Source organism: Suncus etruscus, chromosome 3, assembly GCF_024139225.1.
Source record: "Suncus etruscus isolate mSunEtr1 chromosome 3, mSunEtr1.pri.cur, whole genome shotgun sequence".
In the NCBI taxonomy this organism is placed as follows: domain Eukaryota; kingdom Metazoa; phylum Chordata; class Mammalia; order Eulipotyphla; family Soricidae; genus Suncus; species Suncus etruscus.
The window spans coordinates 6,434,043-6,458,678 of NC_064850.1; the positions used below are offsets into that span (position 1 = coordinate 6,434,043).

The 24,636-nt window shown below is 36.9% G+C and overlaps 1 pseudogene; it reads right to left on the reverse strand.

Annotated features, from left to right (window-relative positions):
- Window positions 1–3,517: 3,517 nt before the first annotated feature.
- On the reverse strand, window positions 3,518–4,231 carry LOC126004098 (S-phase kinase-associated protein 1-like; annotated as a pseudogene).
- Between the last annotated feature and the right edge of the window lie 20,405 nt (window positions 4,232–24,636).

A 24,636-nucleotide genomic window follows, 5' to 3' on the forward strand; every position in this document is an offset into this window, starting at 1 on the left:
AGTACTTGATATTATGTAAGTGAAGTTGTGTGTGTGTGTGTGTGTGTATACATGAATATCACAAACCCTCAGAGGCACATTCATAATATTAAAAGAAGGCATTGAAATTTTTCATAGAGCTTCAAACATGAATTTCAGATCATACCATTATAGTTTTACCTCTCACACACATATATGTGTGTTTCTCTCTCTGTATATATATATATATATATATATATATATATATATATATATATATATATATATATATATATATATGGATTTTGTAACATAGATTCCCATTTCCCTAAAAAGGATTGGATTTACTAAATTAAAATATGCTTTATTAATTTTTGTAGTTGATTTCAAATTTTCTTATACCATCACATCTCACATACAACCTCTAAAGTCATAGGTTTATGTCCTTAGATAGAAACTTTGATTGTTACTATTTTAGGAAAAAAAAAGTAAGTGGATTGACATTTTTCTGCCTCTTCTTTTCACCTATTCACTGCTTATAATATTGGAGCTTCCAGTGCTGGAGTGATGGTATGAGGTTAAGGTGGTTGTCTTGTATGCAGCCAAGCCTAGGTCAGTCTCCACCACTGTATATGCTCCTGAGCACTGTCACCAGGAGTGCTCATGAAGCTCAGAGCCAGGAGTAAGCCCTGAGCAGTATTAGGTCTAATCCCCAAATAAAATCAAACCAACCTTTCTATCCCCCCTAAAACACAGTTGCAGCAAAGCCAAATAAGTCCATTGGGGATTCATGTTGGACTTGTTGAGATGCAACTTCTTTGGATCAGTTTAGCAGAATGAGGAAGGAGAGGAACCCATATCTGATTGACTCTCAGGAAACATGTATCACTCATGTTTCAAATGTCATACACACATATATGTGTATGGGCAACATCCAGGATTTCAAGTGTGTTTTGCTCAATACTAACCTAAAGTTAACAATAATTTTCTTTTTTCGGTTTTTGGTCCACACCCAGTGGTGCTTAGGGGTTGCTCCTGGCTCTGCACTCAGAAATCACTCCTGGCAGGCTCAGGGGACCATATGGGATTCTGAGGATCAAACTTGGGTTGGTCTGGGGTCTGCATTGTGCAAGGCAAATGCCCTACTGCTGTGGTGTCACTCCAGCCCCTAAAGTTTAAAAAAAAATTGGTTAGTGTTTTTTCCCCTTGCTTGCTTAACCATGACAGATACTTTACACTCACTAGTATATAGAAAGAACTTGTTATTTCTTGTTTTTCTTGTAGCAGAAATCTGATGATTCCAGCAGCCTGTCTTTTCAGTTAAAGCCCTTGGATTTTTTTCTCTTATCATGTTTTCTTTTCTATGGAGTGCAGGAGGCAAGGTTATATGAAATTTGAGTGCTTTATTGAATAAATAGTCTCGTCCTGCAAGGACTCTGAGAAATGTGTTGATTGTTATCTTGGTGTCTAGAATTTCTTTCTCTTTAAATAATTCATTAACTACAAATCAGCAACAAAATCCTTCAAATAAAGTGGTGACAGTGTCTTTCCCAATATAGATGCCATGAAAAGAAAAATTTTCAGTTTTTCTGCAGCATATCTTTGAATAAAGCAGACAAAAAAATGATTCTTAGGTATTGTCTACAGTCTGGGTTTGATCCTGAGCATGGTCTATCTCCTGAGCACTGTCAGGAATGACCCCCGAGTACCACTCCCCCGAAGAATACTAATATAAAAAAACTCACAGCCATTATAAAAAATTTACCCATGAGTTTTATATTTTCACTTGAATTTATCTCTAAAGTCTTCAAAAGAATATGAAAGTATGGTGCCAGATATGTATCTTATATGACTGAGAAATAGCCAGGAGGGCCATGTACTTGAGATATATTTAGTGAAGTGGGGAGAAAAAAGGGGAGAAGGAAGGACTAAGTGGGGGACAGTTCTGAGAGCAAGAAACAGGACTTTGGATTTTACCTTGAGAATTGAAATGGTGACAGAATTTGATAGCAGATATAATGGGACACAACACTAGCTTCTTAAATTGTGGGATGATAAGGAAGCTCAATTTCCAGTGTTTTGAGGAATATTCATATTGTTTTCCAGAAAGAATATTGTTTTCTAAAAAAAATGGACTAGACAACATTCCCACCAGCAGTGAATAAGAGACCCTTTCTCCTCACATCCACACCAGCACTGGTTGTTTTTGTTCTTAGTGAGTGTGCCATTCTCTGTAGTGTGAGATGATACCTTATTGTTGTTTTGATTTGCATCTTCTTGATGATTAGTGATATGGAGCATTTTTACATGTGCCTTTTGGCCATCTGTATTTCTTCTTTGAGAAAATGTCTGGTGAATAGTTTATCTCATTCTGTGGGTAGCCCTTGTATTCTAGTTACTGTTTCCTTTTCAGTTTAATGTAGTATTATTTGTTTATCTCCATTTCCACTTGCTTGTTCAGTGGCCTTCCCTCCTTGAAGATGCCTCAGTGTCTGTTTTTTTTTTTGTTGTTGTTTGTTTGTTTTTGGTTTTTGGGCCACACCTGTTATGCTCAGGGTTACTCCTGCCACTGCACTCAGAAATCACTCCTGGCTTGGGAAACCATATGGATGCCAAGGATTGAACCCAGGTCCATTTTGGGCATCTGTGTGTAAGGTAAATGCCCTACTGCTGTGCTATCCCATCGGCTCCTCAGTGTCTGTTTTTAATGCTGTGCCATTTTGATAACTGTAGCTTTCTATTGTATTTTGAAATCAGAATGTAACATCTCCATTGTTCAAAATTGTTTTGGTTTTTCAAGATTTATGTGGTTCTAACTGAACTTCAGGCATGGACTTTCTATTCTGTAAAAAAATGCCATTGAGGTTTTGATTGGAATTACATTAAATCTGTACACGATTTTGGAAATTGTGAAAATATAAACAATAGTTTCAGTTTATAGATGCTGAAACCCTTCAGTTTATTTATGTTATTTAAAATGTGGCATTTTTACAGCAATATGAAAAGAGATTGAGGAAATTATGCAAATTAAATGTTCGAAGAAAAAGATGTCTTGAATAATTTCACCTATGTATGACATATGGAAATATAAGAAATTAACAAACAAAACAAAAATAAAAAGACAAATCAACGGACACTGATAATAGGAGCTATGGTTAGAGGGAGATCAAAAGATGAGGGCTGTTGAAGAGTGAAATTACACTATCCCCATCACAGTAAGAGTATTTTAATTATACTCTTGTTTGGAATGGCAGTTAATTGAGTTTTTTTTTTATTCATTTGCTTATTTAGGGCTAGTTTTTTTTAAATAACAGTTTAGTTTTATTCAGAGCAAAAAAATGGGGGAAGGCAAACTTTTGATTATATAAAAAGGAACTCAAGAAGTAGATCTGGAATCTCTACTTGAACTACACTTGCAATGAGGATAATCGTTCTGCTAATAGAACTTATTTGCTGCTACATTCACCTACAGTTTGTCTAATATTAACATTCACAAACAGAGCAGTGCAGCTAGTACTTGGAATCGTCCTTACAGTGTTACAGCATCAGGAAGAGCATTTCACTTCTCCTCACACCCCTGGTTCTCTTTATGTACATGGGCTTCCTCTTTAGTAAAGTCATTTTTGATATTGAAGGTTTTATGAATCTCCTCAGGTGTTTTCCCCTTGATCATATTGGCAATGGTTTTGCATGGAACATCAAGCAAACATTTGATATCTAAGTAGCTTGCAGCCAGAATAAGTTCAAAAAGTGTTCCTTGGTCCACTTTCAAAAATTCTTGGTGATATCCCCAACAGGGATATCATCTGTTCACTTTTCTTTGTTCTTATCATCCTTTCATCATCCACGCAAATTTCATGTCAGAAGAAGATAAGTATTGAATAATTTCATCCCTGTGTATCTTATAGAAATATAAGAAATTAGCAAACAAAACAAAAATAAAAAGACAAACCAGTGGACATTGATAATAGGAGAAAGGCTTAAGGGGAAATCAAATGATGAGGGCTGTTGGAGAAAGAATGGATCTATAATTAGCATAGATGTGAAAGGAAGAGAGAGGTCATCCTTGTGATGAGTGCACCACTGAATAACTTTTTTTTTTTTTTTAATATTGCTGCACTAACATTTGGGAGAGGACCTGAATCATCATCTTCTTTATCATCCATTCTCAAATCTTCCAACATGGTTTTGATAGTTACAGATTGTTTCGTAATTTCTACATCGACTTCAAATATCTCTCCATCAGCACTCTCTGCAACTTAATAGAAGGCATGACATTCAGTCAGGAGGAGATGGGGGGCCAAAGGCTGACTAGAGTGGGGCCACATCAGCACATGGAAGATCAAGGTGGAGAATAAGGCCGCTTCTGGGGCTAGTTTATTATTATTATTATTATTATTATTAATAATATTTTATTTCACTTGTGCTGTTGCTATTTGAGAACTTAAATATGAAAGAAGTTAATTTGATGGCATTGGAGCAGCCTGAGAGGCAGGTTGTTCTAGAAGTTTCTTAATACTGGATGCCTAGAACTTTTGATAAGCTCCCAGCCTTTGAGGAAAATAAACAAAAACAAATGTTTTCATTGGTTAGCTGCCATATACAAAACAAGAGTTGAAACTATTGAACAGAATATAATGAAAAGGTTTTTAGTTCTGTTTAAGGGGAAAAAAGACTCAACTGAAATGGAGAGATAATACAAGGGGTTAAGGTGCTTGTCTTGTGTGCAGCTGACCTGGGTTTAATCCCTGGCTCTGCACATAACCTTGAGCCTGGAGTGATCCTTGGGCAGAGAACCAGAAGTAAGCCAGCTGGTGTGGTCCAAAAAATAAGCAAAAAGAATTAACTTTTGTGTATTACCCTAATAGATTATTATAATCTATATTGAGGGTTGGAATATTTTTTTAGAGGATGGCATAGGTTTAACAACTATCTGAAAAAGCACATTGTTTACTGTTGGTAAACATTTAAAAATTATGGTTTCTTTTACTTTGTGGAACTTCTAATTTATTCATGCATGGTCTCCTAATTGTGTCCTTGTGGAGTTCATTTCATTTTAATAAGGTAATTATTTTGAATTCTTACTTTATTTTTTAAAAATTTGGGGAAGTTTTCAGAGTTTGGGGGTTTATGCATAAATGTACATGCAGCACCCCAGATTAAGCTCAGTTCCATGCATACCCTTTAAACATCAGATGATTTTGAAATCTGAAACAAAAATTTTTAAGTAGTATTGAGTTCAAAAGTCCAAAAGATTTCAGGTATGCATCTGTTTATAATAGATATAGTTTAATACTTAATTCCAATTATATCCTATTTTTCAGAAGGTTATATATAACTATAAATACACATATATAAACATAAGGAGATGTATACGTATATATTTGGGAGTTGTTGGTGATGCTTAGAGGTTACTCTTGGCTCTCTGCTCAGGTCTCAATCCTAGTAAAAAATCTTGTGGGATCATGTTGTGCCAGGGACTGAGTCCAGGATATATGCAGGTATCCAGTTTGTTGCACTCTCTCTACAGCATATGCAATTTAGCTTAAAACCTAACTCATACATTCTATTGCCTCTTTTAAAAACTTACAGGAAAGCAATACTTTTAATTGTTTATTTCTCACAGTACCCACAGAATAGAAACTGACAAATCCATAATTTCCTCTAAAAATAAACATGAAAATCAACATCCCAGAAGACTATTGCTCTTTCTTTTTCTTTAACTGTTTTTATTGGGATGATTACAGCCAATTTATTGTCCCACTTGGAGCTGTTTCCTTCTTTTATACGGTCCAGTGACCACATTGGTGGAGTTGTTCCTGAAATTCCAGCAGACTAGCCACATGACCTTCACAGATACATTCGGTAGGCCACAAACTGACTTCTAGATGGTGACTATGTGGTGAGCACAAACATTGATGTGTTATTTCTATAACATACCAATAATAATTATAAGAAGTCAAATTAAATTACAACAAAAACAATGTGATGGTTTGTTTACACACATAAGTGTAAGATAGTTTCTTTGATTTTTGACATCAGAACTATTTGTAGGGACTGGAGTGATAGCACTGTGGTAGGAAGTTTGCCTTGCATGCGGCTGACCTTGGACAGCCGCAGGTTCAATCCCTGGCATCCCATATGGTCCCTAGAGCCAGGAGTGATATTTGAGCTCAGAGCCAGGAGTGACTCCTGAGCACCACTGGGTGTGACCCCCTCCCCCAGAAAATAAGAATATATTTTTAAGTGCATTTATTATGTTTGCATTTTATAAAAATAACCAAGCTTCTAACATGATAATGATGTTTGGCAGAAACTAAATGCTTAAAGCATTAACCCAGTTCTTCAAAGAGGGTATATTGCTAGAAAATCAGTCTAGATGATCTTGGTTTTGAATAGGTAGCCATATTCCGGAGATCTGGGGGCTGCTCTGGTGACACTCAGCCAACCACTCAGATATTCTGTCCTTGAGCCTGATAATGTGCTGCTCATCCTGGCAGTATGTAGCAATGTTCTTATTTAGTGGTTTTGAAAAACTATGAAATCTGGCTAAGGAAAGTACTGTGTACATTTCTACACATCGCTTCTCCACAACCCTTTCAGTTATAGACATCCTCTCATTCTTTATGCCTCTATTTTTTGTGGTTCCCTGGCAACAAAAATGCCTGGTGAGTGTTAGTATGAGTGTATTTATGTGTATGTGTGTATTTACAGAAAGCCAGTTTATTAATTTTTTAATGGAACACAATTAACAGTGCTCAGAGCTTGGCTCTGTGCTAGTGAATGACTCATGGCAAAACTTGGGGGACCATATGGAGTGTCAGGAATTTAACCCCAATGGTCATCCATGTACAAACTATAAGGCAACTGCCCTACAGAAAATCAGTTAAATAACCTTTAACCCCTTCGCTGTTTTTCCATGTTAAAATCATTTCTAAGACTTATATTTTGGCTTCTTTTCCTCAAGATTACAGTTAGTTGCTAATTTCACTGTCATGCCTGACATTTTGAATCAAGAAAAAGGATTTAGTCTCTATATGAGAAAAATATACTCCTCCCTCAATTAGCTAAAGCAAGCCTTGGGAAAAGAATTTGTGGCTGGTGGCATCAGTTTCCCCAACTTCAAACTGTACTATAAAGTGGTAGTAATTAAAACTGCATGATATTGGAAAAAAGACCTGGCCTCAGATCAGTGGTATAAAAATGAATATCATGTATGTGATGAGTTAATCTTTAATAATGAAAGGGGATACATTGATACGCATGGCACCCCTTCATTAATAGTAGTGAAAACCACCATGTCAAAAAAGGAGAGAGAGGAAGAGTAGAAGAGAAAGAGAGAGAGGTAAAATGCTTGCTCCAGAGGAAGGCAGAGAAGGGTGGGTGGGAGAGAAAAGAGCAACAGGGAGGGTGAGAGGGAAACTGAGAACATTGGTGGCAGGAAATGTGCACTAGTGAAGGTTATTGTACATTGTGTGACTGTAATTCAACCATGAACAACTTAATCTGTGAATAAAAACCTATATTATGAACAACCTTATTTAAACATAATGTTTAAATAAAAACAATAAAAAAGGAGCAAAATGTATGAAACGGAATAAGGAAAACCTTTTTGTCAAGTGATGCTGGGAAAACTGTTAAGCTACATGCAAAAAAAAATGAACTCAGGTTTCTTTCTAACGTCCTATATAGGTCATATTAAAATGAACTAAAGTTCTTGATATCAGGCCTGAAACCCTAAGATATACAAAGGAAAATTTAGGAAAGACGCACAGTGACATTGAAGTTAAAGACATCTTCAAGAATGAAACATCGCTGACCAAGCAAGTGGAAGCAAAGCTAAACAAATAGGACTACATTAAATTAAGAAGTGTCTGAACCTCAAAAAAAATGATGACTAGAATATAAAGACTGTCCATGAAATGGGAGAAATTATTCATTCAATACCCATCTGATAAGGGCTTAAAGCACTGGGAGAGCTTTAAAGAAAAAAAATGCAACCCCATTAAAAAATAGGGAGAAGGGATGAATAGAAATGTTCTCAAAGAATAAATACAAATGACCAAAAAATAGATGAAAAAATCTCCACATCATTTGTCATCAGGGAGCTGCAAATCAAAACAACAATGTGATATTATTTCACTCCACAGAGACTGGCACACATCACAAAGAACAGGAACAACCAGTGCTAGCATGGATGTGAGAAAAGGGACTTTCATTCACTGCTGGGGCGAATGTAGATTGGTTCAGCCTTTTTGGAAAACAATATAGATATTCTCCAAAAAACTAGAAATTGATATTTTAGTAGCCAGAATCTGGAAACAGCCCAAATGCCTAAGAACATATAAGTGGCTAAAGAAATTGTGATATATCTACACAATGGAATTTAGCTGTTAAGAAAAAAAGAAGTCAAGAAATTTGCTTATACATGGATAGACATAGAGAGTATCAACTGAGAGAAATGAGTCAGAGGGAGAGTGACAGAATGATTGCACTCATTTATTGAAAAAAAGACAATGCTGTACTATATCTTCTGGTCTGCCATTTTAGTTTCTTAAACTGAGCAGTGAGTTTATTTAATATATGCTTTCACTGCTATGAACTTTCCTTTTAATACTGCTTTTCTGTGTCCTACAAGTTCTGATAAAAATTATTCCCTGAATTTTTTTCAAGGAATATTATTATAATATAATCGTTCCTTGAATAATAAGATTCTTATTTTCATTAGTTTCAAGGAGTAATTTGATTTTATCTCTAATTTGCTCTTTGACCCACTGGTAGTTCAATAGTGAGTTGTTTACTTTCCAGGTGTTTGAGCTTTTTTCTTCCTTTCTGTTTGTGATTAACTTACATTTTTAGTGCATTATGGTCTGAATAGATGGTTGATATAATTTATATCCACTTTAACTTGAGGAGGTATGTTTTGTGTCTCAGCAAGTGTTCTAATTTGGAGAATGTCCTCTGTGCATTGGAGAAGAATGTGTATTTGAATTTGGAGTATAAAATTCTCTCTCTCTATTTTTTTCTAAGCCTATGTTTTCCATTTATTCATTCAAAGCCAATGTTTTCTTGTTGGGTTTTAGTTGAATTGATCTATTAAGAAATTATAGAACAGTGTTGAAGTCTTCAACTATTATTGTGTTGCCATCAATATCCCCCTTTAAGTCTACTAGTAGTTGTTTTAAATATTTTGCTGGTCCTTACTTAGATTAATAAATGTTTATGTGTGTGAGTTCTTCCTGATGTACATATCCCTTGATCATTAAGAAGTGACCATCTCCGCTTCTTATAGCCTTTTTTTAAATTTGGATTCTATGCTCTCTGATATAAATATTTGCTTGATAATTTTTACTTGGGAGCCAAATATTGTGAATTTTATGAACTAAGCTAATTAATTCTATTTCTTTAGATACATTTGTCTTTTTAGTTAAATTTATTTGTTGAGTTCAGTTGAGTCATTTTGATGCTTTCTGGTATTGATGAGTTTTGTTCTTAATCTTTGTTAGTTTGGAATATATATCAGTCTTTAATGTACTGCTGATTTGCCCTGACATTGAAGCAATAGTTTCCAACCATTTTATTTCACATTTTTAAATAATGTACTGGCTCTAATAAGCATATTTTATTTCCAGCCTTTTGTCTGTTTTTTAAAAAGAACACTCTGGTGCTTTTTGCCTCCACCTGGAAAACATGTAATGCTTGATGGCGGTAAGGTGCATGAGGGAGGGGGCATGATGTAGTACTGGGACTGAAGCTAGGGCCTTACACATACTACATTTGTGCTCTGCCACTTGGGTTCTACGAACATCCTCCATATTTCTATTCTAAACTCTTTATCTGAGAGGTTAATCAGATAGTTAATCAGAGCTATCATCTTCATTCTCTGTGCATGGTGTTTGCCTGCGAGGTTTCTCCATTGTCACACTTGTAGTGTGATTTTTTTCTGCGTGTTGTGGTGGGGTCATTGGTTAGAAAGAGTACGTGGCCTCTAGGTGACAGTTTTTTTTTTTTTGTGTGTGTGTGGGGGCCCTTCCTAGCCCTCTAAGGAGAGGTTCAGGGATTCAGAAAAGAGACACAAGCAAAGTCAACAGGTCCCTTCAAGTTCTCAGAGTCATCAAGGGCACAGCAGGGCAGAACCTTCACAGACAGAGGAATTCTAATATGCCACTTGAGCGAGACTTTTTTTTTCTGTGTTTCTCTGTTGTGTTTTCTTCTGACTTTAGTGTTTCTTTATGTTCATGCTGAATCAAAGAAAAATTTCTGTAGAAAATAGGAATCACTTCTGGAGTAGTTATATCCTGAAATTCTAGTTACTTTGGCTTCTTCAAAAATTAAGTCATTTCAGTCAACTTATCAAGATTGGATTCTGGGCTTTTTTGTCTTCTGCTCAACCTATACTGTAGTCTGGATGTGCTCTCCAGGCAGAGTTGTGGAACTCCTAGGAATAAATTATTATTCTTTCATCTCTGGCAAAGATTATTGTCTTGTGCTGTCTATATCTTTCAAACAATTATTACATGCCATTTTTTCCTGAGCACTTTCACTTAAGGAAAAAGAATGAATTTGGATCTCTCCTATACTAGAGTCTAAACAGAAATACTTTATAAAAATTTCCACCTAACATTATAGAATGAAAGAAACACTATAGATAATATATAAAGCAAAAAAAATGCAAAGCCATTATATAATTTTACTATTTTGTCTTTGTGACACTAGGGTTTTATTTTTTAATTTTATTATTTATCTTGGAAAAGATACTTAACCCTAAGTTTTTTTTTTTTTTTTTGACTGTGAAGTGTATAGATGGTTGTATATTCCTTTACAATATTGTGTCACTAACTGGGAACAAACAAAAGTTTTCAATGAATAGGAGTTATTAATAGTTGCAATCACACTATGTATTTAACTCCATATCTAGATTTTCAGTCTAATTATAAACATTTGATCCATTGTTTTACAGCACTCATTGATGCATACTGAATGCCAAATGCATAATCATAAACTATTCCCTGGGCCATTTACATAAAATATGTCTGTGCTACTTGTAATTTCCACTGTGAACACAATAATATATCTTGATACCTATGGTGGACTTATTCTATAAAAAATGTAATGCAGCTAATTTAAAAATCAGTCTTGGCTGAAAAGAGATTGGCTAACACAAGTTCCTTAAAACTAATAGTCTCTTAGAGGCCCTAGCTTTTCACTGTGCCTTCCCTTAAATTTTCTTTTTTTCTTTTTTCTTTTTTTTTATGGTGAGGCATATCCTGTAATACTCAGGAGTTATTCTTATTAGTGTTTGGGAAATCATATGGATGCTGTGGGTTGAACTTGGGTTAGCTGTGTACAAGGCAAGTGCCCTATCTGCTACACAGTACTATCTCTAAAGGCCCTAACCTTTCTTTTTTGAAGGGGAAAATCCTTACTTTTTCCTGAGGTTGAACTTGAGAGGTTCAGAGCTGAGCCAGGGTACATCCCTCTCTGAACTCTGCCCTGTGGTTTGGGGGATAGCTAAGTATGGCTTAACTGTCTTTATCACAGTTCATAGTCTATCTTGTTTTCTTCTTATTCAGGGAAGAAATCAGCATTTGTCTCTTTGGATGACTAATTCATTCTCAAAATACTGAATTTTGCCTCACACAATTTACTTACATCTTGGCAAAAATACTTCATTGATCAGTTCTGTTATTCAGTGAAGTGTACAGAATCAGCTTTTGACTTTGAACATAGAAGAGAATTGTTCTATTTACAGATAAGGAGAAATATTAGCCAGTTAATCTTATCTATTTGGTTTTATACTGGAAGAAAGTTATTTGTTGCCTCAAATGGTGGTTTACTGAGACTGGGGTGAATGAGATATTTACTATAGATAGATCCTTCCTAGGAAAAGGACGTGAGGATTATAAACATCTGTGATATTTAGAATCTGTGATATACTCTAATGACTATTAACTTTTTTTGTTTGTTTTGGGACCATACCCAGCTATACTCAGAACTTACCCCTGTGCTTAGGGATGCTGCTGCTCACGGGACATATGAAGTGCTGGGGATCGAACCCTGGTTGGTTGTATGCAAGACAATTGTTCTATATGCTGTATTATCACTCTAGCTCCTGATATTACAAATTTAGACTCTTGGATTAAAAGAATATAATTCTGGCCTTATAACCCACAAGGAAATTACCTTTGTTATATTCCATTATTTGAAGGGAATGCTATTATATATAATTAGGTAGAAATGAATTTGGGGTCACCAAGATGGGTAGGAAATTCTTCCTGGTTCTTCTCCAGGTCCTTTATTTATTTATTTATTTATTTATTTATTTATTTATTTTTAGTTTTTGAGTTATCTTGGCTATGCTTAGGGGCTACTTGTGGTATATTACTTGGAGCCTCTTCTAATGGTGCTGGGGGCCTCTCAATGCCAGCTATTGAAACTGGTCTTCTACATGAAACATATGTGCATTAGTCCTTTGTGCTAAGTATGAGCTCTTCAGACCATTTCTTTTGTCAGACTTTCTCCTTAGCAATTCCTCTTTCTCTGCTGACCTCATAAGGCATGACTGATATTCACTCTTTCCTCTACTTTGTCCAGTAAAACTTTTAATCTATATTTATTAGTCATAAATATTGGTATTTTTACACTATTCATCATAAAACAAACAAAATTCTATTTTGAGAATGGCATTTACTCAAAGCGTAACATTGATGTATTTGTTCTGGGGCTATACCAGCATAGCTCAAGGTTTATTTCTAGCTCTGTGCTTAGGGAATCACTCCTCACGGGGCTTGGAGACCATATGTGGTGCTGGGGATTGAACTCGGGTCAGCAGCATACATGGCAGGCACCTTAATTCCTGTATTATCTCTCTGTACCCATGATGTATTTATTTATTTCGATTTTTTGAGATGCATCCAGCACAGATTAGGGCTTAGTACTGAGTCTGTTCTATGGCTGACATTGTGGTGCCTGTGGGCATGTTATCAGCTGCCAGACCTTCTGGGACTCTGGTAAGGGTGAAGAGGTTTGTCACTCTGACAAAGTACTGATGATGTTAGCCCTAATACTGGCATATATGGGTGTTTGGTTGGTTAGGTGTCTCTGCAGAGATCAGTAGTTAAGCAATGAAGTTGGGTCATCATTGATGAAGTGGCAATTGTGGGTGGTGGGTGCAGCTGGCCAGGCTTTGTCAGGGTAAGGACTTGGCCCGCCTTTTGGTAATAAATCTTTTTAATTGAATCAATGTGAGATACACAGCTGCAAGGTTGTTCATGGTTGAATCTCAATTATACAGTACCCATATCCGTCACCAATATACATTTCCCACTACCAATGTCCTCAATTTCCCTCTTATACCCTTTGGACTGCCTCTCTCTGTCTCTTTCCTTTTTTTCTTTTAGGCACTGTGGTTTGCAATATTATTACTGAAGGGATATCATGCATATCACTTTAACTCCTTTCAGCACCCAGTTCTTGCCCAGAGTGATCGTTTCCAGCGATCATTGTCATAGTGATTCATTTTCTGGCTTAACTGCACTCCCCCTCCCCCTACTCCTCTTTCTGGCAAGCTTCCTACCAAGGGTTTGTCCTCCTGGACCTTGTCTCTGGTGTCCATGATGTATTTTTTATCCTAAAAATATGCCTATTTTCAAAGGAGGGCAAGGGTGGCAGATATTGCTTTGATAAAGCAGTAAGAGTGAAGATGATCAATATAAGAGCTAGGGTGTTTATTTTATGAATGTGTATTTATTTATCATCATGTCAACATATTCATTATAATAAGAGGTAAGAATTTCATTTTAGCTTAGTTAAAAGCAACACGATGAAATTAAAAATAGGAACTGTAGTTTCAATTGTGTAAGCTTCTATGGTTTTGATGTAAAAATGACTGTACATTCACCGTGACTGAAATGCACACAGTCCCCCACTGTTGTTCTTATGTCACTTTTAGTCTGTATCTTTCCACTACCCACACACTCTTTCCCATTGCTGCTTGGTAATTTTAGTTTTTAAATCCAAGAACAATGGTGTGCCATGATTAATTATTGTCTATTCTCTTCCTTTATTTTTTTGTATACCACAGATGAGTGAGATCATCTGGTCTTTGTCCAGAAGGGCATTTCACTTGATATTGGAGATACAGTACAGTGGGTAAGGTACTTGTTTACATGGAGAAAATGTGAGTTCAATTCCTGGCATCCTGTATGATCCCTTGAACCAGCTAGGTAGGAATAATCCCTGAGAGCAAAGCCAGGAGTAAATCCTGAACACCACCAGTTGGCTCTTCCAAACTGAAAAAAGAAAAAAATTTATTTCACTTATCATGATGGCTTCCATTTCTATCCAGGTTGCAGCAGACTGTAGAATATTATCTTTTTATTGTAACAGAGTGGTATTCCATTGTGTTTATATACACCAGAATTTCTTTATCTATGCATCATTCGGAGATTGAGTTGTTTCCAGATCTTGGGTGTTGTGATTCATTTTGTAATGAACATAGGAGTACAAATACCTTTTGAATGAATGTTTTTGTGTTTTCAGTGTAGATGCCAAGGAGTGGAATTGCTGAGTCACGTGGAAACTCTAGTCTTAATTTTTGGAAGTTTTCACACTACAGTACTTCCAATAGAGACCGAATTAGCAGTTCCACCAATAGTGAATGAGGGTCCCTTTATTACCACATCCCCAGAGTATTAATTTTCTTATGTATTGTGAAACTTTGGAGGTGTCCAGTAAGGAATCCTTGGTGTTACAAGTTATTCAGAACATATTGCACATTTTTGGGGGCTCACACCCAGCAGCATTCAGAGATTACTCCTGGCTCTATGCTCAGAAGTCACTCCTGGCAGGCTGGGGGACCATATAGGACTCTGGGATTCGAACCACTGTTCTTCTGCATGCAAGGCAAACACCCTACCTTCATGATATCTCTCCGGCCTCCACATTACACGTTGTTGTTTTTTTTTTTGGGGGGGGGGTCACACCTGGCAGTGCTCAGGGGTTATTTCTGGCTCTATGCTCAGAAATCGCTCCTGGCAGGCTCGGGGGACCATCTGGAATGCCGGGATTCGAACCATGACCTTCTGCATGCAAGGCAAAAGCTTTACCTCCATATTATCTCTTGCCCCCTCACACTACACTTTTGAATGTAATACATTACACCATTTTATTACAATGTAATAAAAGTTACATTGTTTAATGCTCAAAAATATGATGATGAGGGCCCGGAGAGATAGCACAGCGGCTTTGCCTTGCAAGCAGCAGATCCAGGACCAAAGGTGGTTGGTTCGAATCCCGGTGTCCCATATGGTCCCCCGTGCCTGCCAGGAGCTATTTCTGAGCAGACAGCCAGGAGTAACCCCTGAGCACCGCCGGGTGTGACCCAAAAAACAAAAACAAAAACAAAATAAATAAAAAATAAAAATTAAAAAAAATATGATGATGAATTTTTGGAGAAAGATGCTGAAGTGTATGCGAGATATGCAGAAGAGGATTGTATGTCATGACAAATATGTTCATATTAAAAAGATCTTTTAAGACCCTGCTTTAGAAAGCTCCATCAAATATGTGAGAGAAAAAGATAAAGAAGAAAATACATATAAAGGTCTAGGAAATAGCTCAAAGGATTAGAGTGCATGCTTTGTATGTGTGATTATATGTAGGTTTGATCAGTAGCACTACATGGTTACCCCAGAGTATTGAGTTGATGGGTAGATTCTTAAAACTATTGGTATGGCCCAAAACATAAACAGGCAAACAAAAATATTTATTATTTTATACAAAGACAAAACACAAATAATAGGGTATTTATTTTTTGTGTTAAAATCTTTGCAGCAGGAGATCTTGTCCTTTAAAGAGAAGTCTTTATTATACTAATTTACATAAATTAAACAAATTAAAATTAAAAATTAAAGTCAATCTTAATCTGAGACGCTTGAGAACCATAAAATAAAACAAAGGTCCCTCATCCCATTTATTTTATAGGACCCAAATTGAAGTTTAGGTAATCTTTATATTAAATAGGCTAGTTTTACATAATTTAATATTTTCAGAACCAATAAAATAGGTTTTAACTTGTTTTATATGTTCTAAGACTTTGCACATAAGGAATTTTCCATTGGCTGTAAGTTACGTGCCAAGTGATGAAATACATTGCCACTACTTCATCTAAATATAAAGTGTTCCAGAAAATGGAGAGAATATGTTGATTTATTTTTGGAGTAGGCCAATTTTATTTTGGTGACTTAGAAGTTGTGCCCGAATGCTGCATTACCTTGCCTTGTGTGTATGGAATGGCTGTCTTAACATCACCTGGGAGCTTGGCAGAGCTGTAGAATTTAAGATTTCTTGAGTCAGTGTCTGCATTCTAATATAATCCTCATGAGACTCATAAGCAAATTAAAATTTGAGAGGCCCTGGTGGAAAAGTACATGGTTTATCTCTGCATTGTCTAATATTGGGATTGTGGCTTTTGCATGTAGATATTTGTGTCCTTTTGAGTCCTTGGGGGAATAACCTTAAACAAAGGTGATTTTGTGAGCTTTTCCACAAACAGAATATGAACACTTTCAAAACTCCATCACAAACCTACTTTTGATTATATTCTTAGGTGGAAGTAAGGAATCAGGATTTATGAGGGATTTCATAAATCTCTTGGATTGTGTATATATAAAATAAAGACTAACTTAAGAATTGGGAAAGAGTTTGTAAAGTCTGAAACATAACCTGATCAGTAAGATTTTATTTCTCTCATATGGTTGGGATCTGTGTTAAGATGTTTGACCTATGGTTTTTGGTTATAGCAATCATATACTGCTTGTTGATTTAAGTAGCAAATGAAAGACTTTTAACTTTGAAAGACTGTTGACTGATCCACAGGGTGGATTGAAGGACTAGATTTTAACCATATAGACAATATAGAAGTTGTTTTCCTCATTGGTAGATATTTCTGTTGTTGTATGGCATTAGAAGGTGAAGCTTGGGTCCCAGAATCAATTACTATTAAGTATTGTGTGGCCTTAAAGCCATGCTCTTCAGGTACATTGTTCCTAACAATAACTCAGTTTTCTGTGTGTGTGTGAGAGAGAGAGAGAGAGAAAGAGAGAGAAAGTGAGTGAGCTCTGAGTGATCACAGTGCTCTTGGTTGGATCTTAGTTGTTGTGTTGACATCAGTAGCCTTTGTCCCCAAAGCTAGGACATAAAAATTGCTTTTGTAGATTGGAGAATTACCCATAGATAGGAGAAACATGATGAATACATTTACTCCAAAAAAGGCATTTTTCTGTTTCTCTAATGAAGATCAGTGAGTAAGTAGGATTCATTTTGCAGAATTTTGTCTTTTCCTTTGATCGAGGGTGGTTTAGGTATGTGTTAAAATCACACAGACTATTAATTTGTCTAGGTCACATTTAACCAGGAGAAAACTTGATTATTTTCTGGGAGCTTAAAGTGCTTCCTAGCACTTTGAAATATGGCATTCACTGCATTTGCTTTCTAAATAAGAACCCCAGTTAGTGAAACCCTGACCGTGTAATGAAGATAATGAGGGATTTTTAATTTGCCCGAGTGACTCAGTTGTGGAGTACTCACTTTGACTTCTGTTCTGATGGGTTGAAAAATCATCCCTGCCTTGGTCGTTGTAGCTGAGACACAAAGCAGAAAACCAAATCAGCACGCACTCTGTCATATTTGTACTGAGATACCACCAAGGAACAGCTGTGACTCTTTCAAATGACTCCATTTGTTTGATAATTGCTGGGTAAAAATAGTGCCACGATTGGCTATTTCAGGATGACAGATGGCGTTCTAGATTATGTTCCTTTCCTTGTACTCAAATAGAACAGGTCGGAATCTCTCAGAAAATTACTGTCTCTGGGGAAGAGTGCATCAGAGAGGGAAGGGCCCCATTTCAAGCTTTTGTTCTACAGGCAGGTAGGAAGCTGTAAGGGAAATGGGGAATTGAATTACTCCAGCCTGAGCAATGATGTGAAATAAAGGCATCTGTCTGTTGCTTAGAAACAGAACTATCTGTTCCTCTGCTGCAGCTGGTTAAACCAGGTCATTTACTTGCAAAATTCACCTATAGGTTGTCTAAGTGGCTGAAAGTGATCTTTCTTTCCCCCTTTTTTCAGAGTAGATGTTGGGGGATTTCTTTAAATCTCCTCAGTATCTTTTCACATAGCAATCTTCTCCTTGACCCCTAATGCATTGTTTCAAAGTTATGCCAATTAAAAGTTAGTATTAACTGGAAGGGAAGAAACAGAGATTTTCTTTAGTATCTTGAATTTTTTTTCTTTTTTAAGAAACCAATGATCTCAGTGTGAATGGAGGGTAGCACCCAGCCTCTCAGTTGAATGACATGTGACTTTTGATATCTTGTTGGCATTCTCACTTACATCTCAAGGAGGGAAGGATGTCACACACACACTCCCATGTTTAGATCTGGAGTCAGAAGGGAGAAATAAAGATTGTTTTGTGAAGTCTGAGGCTTAACTTCCCGATATTAAGATGGTAGGGCAAAGATTTGTACCCTCTCTTATTTATATGAATTTCTTTTGGACCTTTAACACATTCTGTATTCCTAATGTTTTTATTCCCCCAAATTTGTATTTAATGGTAAAGTTGGGGCCCCAAAGACTTTGATACAGTGGGTTAAGAACTTTCCAAGGTAATCAGATCTTAAAAACAAGTCCTGTTTTTTCTAAACTCTGCTCCTATTAAACACTGGTGCTCTCCCCTGCAAACAAACATACAAACAAACCAGAATGGGCATGGAAAGACCCATGAAGTTGTGGGCTTCTTCATTTCTGTATAGAATTGAATGTGTCTCTTATATCTCCTTCCTTGAAAATATGATTCTGGCATGGGTGGGTTCCTTGTTATTTATACTTTGGGTAGAAACAGTTACACTCTCAGGAGTAACTGAAAGCCTGATTCACAGGGTGGACTTAACGATCACTGAAAAGGAGAAATGAACCTGCATTTGGGTAGAAGATACTATGGAAATATGGAAGAGATAACTAGATTATGGGGAAACAATTAGTGGAACCCTGATCTCTGAGTGTTTCAGACTTAAAAAAGTGATATTGTCAGAATATTTTGTGTTCATAAAGTGGATTTATCAGGTCTGAGCAAGAGTCTGGGGTGCCTGAATGCTAGTTAATCCTACTCATCATGATCTTTGAAGTCTGATAAAAATGTTGCTTAAATAAGATATGTTGATTCATCACACTGAGCATAAAAATCAATTGAAAATGATTAAATTGGGGCCGGGTAGGTGGCGCTGGAGGTAAGGTGTCTGCCTTGCAAGCGCTAGCCAAGGAAGGACCACGGTTCGATCCCCCCGGCGTCCCATATGGTCCCCCCAAGCCAGGGGCGATTTCTGAGCACATAGCCAGGAGTAACCCCTGAGCATCAAATGGGTGTGGCCCAAAAACCAAAAAAAAAAAAAAAGAAAATGATTAAATATACCTCTATATCGGGCTTGAATCTATATGCTAGAATTCCATAAATTATATGAGAAAAATAGGCAGAACCTTCCTGACATTGACTCTAAAGGTTTCTTCAATGATTCAATGCTACTGACCAACCAAATGGAAGTCAACATAAACAAATGGGGCTAGATCAAATTATGAAGTTTCTGTATCAGAAAAGAAACAGTGACCAGAATAAAAAGACACCCACTGATCAGGAGAAAATATTTGTTCACTATTGTGTATGTAAACATTTCAATGGGATTATTATGTTACTGACCTACCCTGATCGGTAATTGTGCCCTACCCTAAGGTGTGACCTGGCATTCTGCTCCCACCCTAGGGTGGTACCTGATTCTGCTCCCACCATTGGGTGGTACCTGATTCTGGGGTATAAAAGCAAGGGTCTGTGGAAGGCGAGGGGCTTTTTGGTTGGAACTGATGCTGAGGCTTTTGGCTTCAGTCTTGTCCACCGAATAAAGCTAATATTTCCACAAGCCTGACTGTCTGCTAATCTTTTACCCGCCGCTTCACCTCAGAACAGCTGGCTGAATAGGGTGCAGATGCATGCTCCGAGCTGGCGGGGAAAGACCTCATCCTCCATCCCTCCATCAGTCAACCACTTCAGGGGCTGATTTGCAACATCTCACCACTCATCTGACAAATGTTTAATAATTTGAGATATATCAAGCATTCAAAACCTTAAGGAAGAAGCAACCAACTCCATCCAAAAATGGGAGGAAAAGATGAATACAAACATACTTAAAATATACAGAGGCTGGAGTAATAGCAAAGTGGTAGGGCATTTGCCTTGCACAACGCAGACCCGGGGCAGACATGGGTTCGACCCATATGGTCCTCCTAGCTTGCTAGGAGCAATTTCTGAGTGCAGAGCCAGGAGTAACCCTGTAGTGCCACTGGGTGTGGCCCAAAAACTAACTAACTAAATAAATAAAGTTTTAAAAAAAAGATATAAAGATGACCAACATATATGTGAAAAAATGCTCTGCAACACTTATTAGGGAAATGCAAATCAAAACAACAATAATACATCAAAAAGAACAAAAACAACCAAAATGGCATGAATATGGGGAAAAGGAACACTCATCGACCACTAGTGGGAATGTCTCCTAGTCCAACCCTTTTGGAAAACTATGTTGACACTTCTTAAAATCAAGCTTCTGTATTAACTTCTGGCATATACTCCAAGGGCCCAAAACTTCTATTAAGAAGAGACATTTGCACATTCATGTTTATATGGCACAATTCATAATAGTTATGAGCTGGAAACAACTGAAGTGCGCAAGAACAAAGACTGGATAAAGAAATGTTTGGGCTGGCGAGGTGGCGCTAGAGGTAAGGTGTCTGCCTTGCAAGCGCTAGCCAAGGAAGGACCGCGGTTCGATCCCCCGGCATCCCATATGGTCCCCCCCAAGTCAGGGCAATTTCTGAGTGCTTAGCCAGGAGTAACCCCTGAGCATCAAACGGGTGTGGCCCGAAACCCCCCCCCCAAAAGAATAAAAAGAAATGTTGATACATATGTATATATACATACATATATAATAGAATATAAGTTGGCTATAGGAAAAGATAAATTCACACAATTTATCACTACCTGGATGAAGCCATCATGCTGATTAAAGTTAGCTGAGAGAGAGAAATAGATAAAGAATTATTTTTTTTCATATGTGAGATATAATGAAACATAGCAATGAAATAACAAATAGCCCAAAGTGACAGATTCTGAAATTGGTCTAAAGAACTGAGCTTATGAAAGTAGAGAGATGGTGTAAGGGGGCTGCTGGACAATGATGGAGGAAGGAGACAAAGGTTGGGACATCATATGCATAAACATTAGTAGTATTATAAATCATAGTCACTTAAAAATATTGTCGTTTCATCATATGCGTAAGAGATTAGATGCAATTCTATATGTCATTATTCTTCTCCAAAAATAATGCCAATTATAATTATTATATTGAAAATGAAGGTGATAGTACAGTCTCTGAAACACTCTCAGTATAATAATATTGCATATTTCTCCTAGAAAGAATCAATCCAGATGCAGTTATTTCTTGGCACTTTTCTACTCAATTATGTAAACATCAATTTGTAGAAGCACCAGAGTTGATCAAGAAATCTCATTTTATTTTTTATTAATTAGTTTATTTAAGCACCATGGTTACAAAATTGTTCATGATTGAGTTTCAGTCAATGTACACCACCCTTAGCCAGGCTACATTTCCTGTCACCAATGTCCTGAATTTTCCTCCCACCCTGCCCCAGGCCTGCCTTTGAACATGCATTTAATTTCTCACTCTCTATTTTCCTTTTGTCTCCCTTTTTGACACTATGGTTTGCACTATTAACTTATTAGCTACTGCACTATTATTAATAACTATTGTTAATCAAGGGGTACCATGTATATCATTTTATCCCCTTTCAGCATCCTGTTTTGGTACAGAGTGATGAGTTTCAATTATCCTTGTCATAGTGGACCCTTCCCTACCCTAATTGCAATCCCAGCTCTTCGTTGCAAGCTTCCTGTCATGGACTGGTCCTCCTGTCCCTCATCTCTATTTTCTTTGGATATCATTACCATACTATATTTTATTTTTCATTATATAACACAAATGAATGAGATCATTCTATGTATCTCTCTCCCTCTGACTCACAGAAATCTCTTTTTAAAGAGACCTGAAATATAGCCTTGTTATCACATGAATGAAAGTTCTGGTTTGCATAATTCCCAAATACAAACATATGACAGAGGTCTAACAGATTGCATTTTCAGGTGTATCTAACTTTGAAATCAATCTCAATGGCTACACATAGTCACTTAAAACAAACCGACATCTCTCTGCCTTGGAAATTCCTGTAGACTTTGAGTAAGAATGAAAAAAAGAAATTTCTAGCAGTTTTCCAGAGAAACCTAGGTTTTGAAGTAATTTGAATTTCTAATTCTTTTTTCAGCCCCCACTTTTCTTTTTCTGTAACAGTGTAGAATCCAAAATGAACTTGAAGCTTTATAGTTTCTGGTTATGTGGGTTAGGAAGAGTTGAAGAGAACATTGGGAAGATTTTAGTCAGTGTATAGTGGGAGCTGGAGAATTTTTCAATGGAAGCATTTTGTAGTGGTAGTCTAAGAGATGACAGAAGATTTTTCTTGAAGCTATGTCTGTGCAGTAACAGCACTTGTATTGATTATTTAGGATGATGAAAGAGTTGACTGAAAACCTCAGACCTTCTCATTCTAACATATAAGCTACTAACAGTCTTGTATATAAAGAATGAGGCTACTTTCCTTCACTATTTCCTGCTCTTCATGATTTCTTTGTGTAAATCCATTTCTCCAAATGGTCTTAATGTGTCTCTGAGGAAGAGGTCAGTAATGCATCTCACTTCACAATATAGCCCGAACAACTACCGCATTGGTAGCACATAGCAAACACAAAATAACTTTATTAATAATTTTCTCAATTTTATTCTCACAATAATTTAAAATAAAAGAGAACCACAGCATGCAACAATCACCTTAATAAATAAACACAACAGTTATCTCTCATATAAATTTTAGTAGTTTATCATTGAAAGATAACTAATCTATCCAAATGGGGAAGATTAAAAAACTCTGACGTCTTCTTTGGGATTCCTGGGTTCTTGTTGAACTTGACCAAATAATTGGACTAAATAACACATAAACAACCGTACAGTCCCATATTTCAGCGTGAAAAATGATAGAATGATAGTCAGTAATGGAAAGGTAAAAAGAAAACAAGTTTATTAAGAGTCATTATAGCCACAAAAGACATAAGGTCTGTACTCCCAAAGGAGTACAATTTCTCCTTTATTTATGATTACACAATGGAGAGATGTGAGGTATCTCCTTTGCACTATTCTGTTCAAGCCCCAAGGTGTCACCAGGAAGTCTGAGTAATTCCAAATGCTGCATTTGAAGGGTAGCCACAAACTTGAAGGGTTTGTTCTTTGGATCAGTGAGCACATGTGCTTCATGCATTTTGCCCAGATCAGTCGAAGTTTATGAACTCGGATTGGCCAGGTGTAAGGCAAGTATCTTACCCACTGTACTATCTCTTTGGTCCCCTGAAAAATCTCTCTCTCTCTCTCTCTCTCTCTCTCTCTCTCTCTCTCTCTCTCTCTAGGTTTTTGGACCACACCCAGTGATGCTCAGGGATTACTCCTACTGCTGTGCTACCATCCCGGCCCCCCAAGATTCCTGCTTTTTAATTTCTTATGTTCTTGGGTATCCTGAAGTATTTGGTATTTTACATTAAGTTCATAAACTTTATGAGCTCAGGGACCTAAATTTTAGTGCTCTCATTAGAAATTTTATTTTCATAAAATTTAATGTACTCAAGATATTTTTTCATTTTTATATCTTTGGTCTCTTTTTTTCTAAGACCTTTGGTAACTTCTATTTCCTACTTCATAAGTTTTTGAATTTTTGAAGGTATGCCTGAAGTCCATGGTATTGGTAGAATAGGAAGGGGGATGCTGGAACCTCAGCTATCTAGGCAGAGTAAAGAACTTTCAGGAAGCTGCAGCCTGAATGACAGATCAAGTAGGGGTGCTCAATTTTTCAGAATACCCACAAGCAGTTCCTCGAAGGAGTGAATGATCTACTTGACTGCTGCAATCTGGGTGTAGTAACAAGAGTATAAATTGTTGGAATTGATTTATTTCTGGTTTGAGGACCACACTTGGTTTCAGAGGCTACTCTTGGCTCTGTGCTTGGAAGTTGCACCTGACATACTCAGGGGACGAAGTGATGCTAGGATTTGAAGATCTGTCTTTCTACTTGCAAAGCACACACTCAACCCATTGCACTCTTTTTCTCACCAAGTCCAATTTTAGAGGTATTATATGGCAGGACCCATCAGCTCTTTTGCCCCCAGATAAGTCTCACTAAAAGCCCTAGTTTACAGAACAAAATTAGAAATTTAGCCAAAAGGGAGATTGCTGTGATCTAAGTAGAAAAAGTGCCTGGACTTTGAGATCACATGTTTCCACAGAGGAGAGGAGCAGCTACACATCTGCCAATGGCAAGGAGCTTGAATTAGACAAAACTCCCAGTAATATTAGCAGATGTAACATGTCAGCCAGACTGTTTCTCTTCTGCACATTAAGAGCTAAGCCTCATTAGATACTTCAAAACCTGTCCGATAGCTCAGCTAATTAGAAGTGGA